Source organism: Octopus sinensis, linkage group LG5, assembly GCF_006345805.1.
Source record: "Octopus sinensis linkage group LG5, ASM634580v1, whole genome shotgun sequence".
Classification (NCBI taxonomy): Eukaryota; Metazoa; Mollusca; class Cephalopoda; order Octopoda; family Octopodidae; genus Octopus; species Octopus sinensis.
Window position 1 is genome coordinate 98,219,401 of NC_043001.1, and position 5,000 is coordinate 98,224,400.

A 5,000-nucleotide genomic window follows, 5' to 3' on the forward strand; every position below is an offset into this window, starting at 1 on the left:
GGCTTACAAATAATTGAACAGTATGACGCATTCTTCTCTTGTGTTTGTAAATTCTTTAAAACGTTTCGATTTTACCATATATATATATATATGTTGTTATACATATATATTTTACCATATATATGTGTGTGTGTGTGTATGTTTGTGTGTCTGTGTTTGTCCCCCAACATCGCTTGACAACCGATGCTGGTGAGTTTACGTCCCCGTAACTTAGCGGTTCAGCAAAAGAGACGGATAGAATAAGTACTAGGCTTACAAAGAATAAATCCTGGGGTCGATTTGCGCGAGTAAAGGCGGTGCTCCAGCATGGCCACAGTCACATGACTAAAACAAGTAAAAGAGTGTACTTCTACAATAAATGTAAGCTGATTTATAAAACACACTGTATCTACTTTCAGAGTATTTTCTAAATACTTGCCTCTTATTATCTAACGACAGATACAAAGCCGTTAAGGGAAGTTACATTACCTGAACGGAACTTTAAGAAATTCCATTTTTCCACCAAAAACACCTGTTTCTATTTGAAATTTTCATTGCAAACATATTGAAAATGAATGAAATTTTATTGATTTTCGTGTAAAATATTTTACAGATATTTTTATTTTTTATTGTGTTCTTATGTTTATTTGTGTTATCCAATATTTGCCATCATAATCATCTTCGTCGTCATCATTGTCATCATTACTGCACTTACTATTATTTCTAAGCTTTGTTTCTTAAAGGTCTGTTGTACACTCCTATTCTTAAAGGTCTGTTGTACACACCCTATTCTATCATCATCGTCGTCATCGTCATCATCATCATCATCATCATCATTATTATTATTATTAATATTATTATTATTATTATTATTACTATTATTATTATTATTTATTATTATTATTATTATTATTATTATTATTATTATTATTATTATTATTATTATTATCATCATCATCATTGTTATCATTATTCTGGCAGTGAGCTGGCAGAACTGTTAGCACGCCAGGCGAAATATTTAACGGTATTTCGTTAAATATTTAACTACGTTAAACTTACAAATTACAATTTTCTCAAAAAAGCCAAGTGAAAATGATATTTTCTTTTCACACATTCTACCAGTATACGAAGTTTCAAATTGTTTAGTTAACTAGAAATTCCGTCCATCAAAAGGAAAAGATCCTAATCGACTAGTCGACTCTCCTCAAATTTGTTGCCTTGTGCCTCCAGTAGAAAGGATCATTATTATTATTATTATTATTATTATTATTATTATTATTATTATTATTATTATTATTACTATTATTATTATCATTATTATTCTATGTTTGAATTTTGCTTTACATTTGTACAAGTTGGCTCCAAGTCTCACCCAGAGACCTCAAGAGACAAGTTGGAAGTTCATGTTGGTGTTATGCTTAGTGTGCCATATATTTGGTTTTGCACATAGTGTTTATTATTATTATTATTATTATTATTATTATTATTATTATTATTATATTATTATTATCATTATTATTATTATTATTATTATTATTATTATTATTATTATTATTATTATTATTATTATTATTATAAAGGCCGTGAGCTGGCAGAAGCGTTAGCACGCCGGGTGAAACACTTAGCAACATTTCGTCCGTCTTTACGTTCTAAGTTCAAATTCCGTCGAGGCCGACATTGCCTTTCATCCTTCCGGGATCGTTTAAATTAGTATCACTTACACACTGGGGTCGATGTAATCGATTTAATCCCTTTCCCCAAAAAATTTGAAGCTGTGTGCTTCCAGCAGAAAGTATTATTTTTATCATTAAAGCGGCAAGCTGGTAAAAACGATCGCACACCTGCATTTTAGTCGGTTTTAATTTCTGTGTTCAAATCCAAATTACGTCATAATTATCCTCTAAAGCTAAATGCAGAAGAATAAACGTCATTTACAAGTTGTACGGTTCTTAATGGAGAGCAAAATTCTATCTAGGTTTACATTAATTTTAAGCAAAGATACTCAGCACTTTTGAGCTTTTCAGAATTCGAGATATTCCAGTAAGTCTACTTCACTAGCCGCCCACATGCACTACCTTAAGGTAAGCGCATACAATGCGATATAACTTGGTCCTTCATTGATTCTGGTCTTCTATACAAGAGCCAGAACGATCCGTTTTTGCTATGCCTGAAAGAACCTCTGCAAACACTATAGCATAACCCAACACAATTATTAAACAAATATAGAGTGGCTATGTGGTAAGCAGCTTGCTTACCAACCACATGGTTCCGGGTTCAGTATCACTGCGTGGCACCTTGGGTAAGTTTCTTCTACTATAGCCTCGGGCCGGCCAAAACTTGTGAGTGGATTTGGTAGGCGGAAACTGAAAAAAGCCTGTCGTATATGTGTGTGTATGTTTGTCCCCCATCATCACTTGACAACAGATGTTGGTGTGTTTACGTCCTCCGTAACTTAGCGGTTCGGCAAAATAAGTACTAGCCTTACAAAGAATAACACAATATGAAGCATTCTCCACGTGTGTTTGTAAATTCTTTAAAACGTTTCGATTTTACCACAGATTCAAATTCTTATGAATATTCATAAGATGGTATAAGACTACAAAAGAATATATTAGACTTTACAAGACTTTAAAAAACTTTATAAGATGTGTTGAAAGAGTCGTTCTTCATTTTCAATACATGAAATTTAATTTCTTTTGTACTGCTGTGTGAGCACTTCCTAGGCTGATTTCCGTTTCCTGTGACAATTTGCGTAAGAACTTTGACGGGCTTGCCAACACTTTATCAAAAATATTGGTGTGTGTTTCGTCTGAAAGAACAGTAGGCCTACCGCTTCTTGCTGTGTCTTCCACTGAGCCTCTCTTTCTATGTTTTCTTATCAAATCCTGTACAATGTCACGATGTGGAACAAGAGTATTTGGAAAAGTTTCACTGTACTTCTGTTTCAGTGCCTGTGTATTTGTGTCCAGCTCGAAACACCCATTCAACTTAAAACGTACGTTCTTCAATGGTTAGCATGTCGACACACTGAAGGGTAACCCAATGACTAAGGGACAAAAAGGATGTGAGCTGGCAGACATGTTAGCACGCCGGGCGATATACTTAGGTGGTATTTCATCTGCCTTTGCGTTCTGAGATCAAATTCCGCCGAGGTCGACTTTGCCTTTCATCCTTTCGGGGTCGATAAACTAAGTTACGTTGCGTATTGGGGTCGATCTAATCGACTGGCCCACTCACCAAATATTTCGGGCCTTGTGGCTAGTGTAGAAAAGAATGATTGAGGGACAATGGCTGACACCAGGGCGCCTACGCAGTGATAGCCTAGTTGCGCGTGTGCAGGATGAAAAATATTCACTACTGATTGACTTTTTCAACACCCTGTATAATTCTCTAACATATTACTCTTACTGAAAAATGGCTGAGACGCTACATAAGCTTATATAACTTATTTAGATTAAATCAGTATATTTCCGATATTTAATTTTCACGACATACACTACTTAATTCTTATGGCAATCACCTATCGTATGTCCGCTCGTCATAGAGCATATAATCTATATATTACGTATCTAAATTAAATTAATATATTTACTTTGTTTAATATATTAATTTTTTCTTTTTATTTTATCTTACTTCAGTTTGTTAAACTAGAAGGTGATAAAATTTTCCTGGTTTTTGGTAGAAGGAAGTAAAAACGGATCAGTTAATTATGATTTTAGTCAACATATACTTCTCTCAGACTCACGCACTTATTACAGCGGTCTTACAGTTTTTCTAAGCCTTGTAAAGAATTCGGAAGTTTGAGCCTCTAACCAGGCCTTTCGCTGCAAAGTCCACAAGGCATTATCCTTGCTATGTCATCATGCTACCTCTTACATTCTTTCTGATTAAGTGCTGTCTTTCATATTCGCACACTTATTGCAGCAGTCCTTCAGTTCTTCTAAAGCCTGTAACGGAAGTCAGAAGTTTGGGCCTTCAACCAAGCCTTTCGCGATACCCTTAAAGCCAGCAACATTTCAGCACCCCGTTCGTAATACCTTTTACTTGAATATAATATAAAAAAGATAAACAAATGCGCCCTTTTAAAGCCTAGTCAGGCTCATGGGTCCGGTTTCCCAGTTTCAATGGTGTATGTGTTCCTCAGCTTGACGGGACGTTAGTCTATCGCAGCGTTAATCATTTTTGCCAGCTCAGAGGACTGGAGCAACGTGAAATGAATTGCTTTGCTCAAGAACACAACGCGTCGCCCGGTCCAGGAAACGAAACCATAATCTTACGTTTATGATGCAGTCACCCTAACCACTAAGCCACGTGCCTCCATACTTGAGTATAATACTAACTTAATATTCTATTTCCTTCCACTGAACTTACATTTTCAATGTTACTTTTATAGCTGGTAACATATATAACCTTGCTAAAGTTAAGCTTTGATCGTTTTTAATTCTTTCCGCAACCCAAATCGTGTTTAATTCACAATGCTAAATTACTATAGTCAGAAGCTGTGGGACTCAACCCGGAACAATGTGGTTGGAAAGCAAGCTTTTTACCACACAGCAATTTCTGTGTGAGCATCAAATAATACTTTAATTGCTCCACGTCCTCGCGTTGCTGTGTTTTTTTCTGTGTTTTTTTTCTGTGTTTTCTTGTTTGGATTAACTTTATATATATATATATAAATATATATATATATATATAGAGAGAGAGAGAGAGAGAAAGAAAGAAAGAAAGAAAGAGAGAGAGAAAAGGAGAGAAAAGGAGAAGATAATTACTAGAAATGTTATATCAGTAAACATATTTGGTTATACAACCCAAAAAATATTTATATGAAAATATATAAAGTTAAATATCATTTTCTCTGCAACATTTCATCAGACTGAGTGAAAACTACAATCCTGGATTTACAGAGGTACGAGCTCGGGTTGCTGCCATCCTTATTCTCTTACTAGAGAGAGAGAAGGTGGTGGAGGGGGAGATGCATACTGTATTTGTAGATTTTTATGGCTACAAGTAATTTTATGTGG

General features: G+C 35.0%; 1 long non-coding RNA gene across 1 annotated transcript in view; it reads left to right on the plus strand.

The window, feature by feature from the left end:
- Window positions 1-2,669: 2,669 nt before the first annotated feature.
- The window catches only part of LOC118763530, a 24,534-nt gene continuing 22,203 nt past the window's right edge, over window positions 2,670-5,000 (plus strand). Inside the window, exon 1 of the long non-coding RNA XR_004999288.1 lies at window positions 2,670-2,820. This is a non-coding gene — a long non-coding RNA (uncharacterized LOC118763530). The remainder of the gene's footprint in view (window positions 2,821-5,000) is intronic.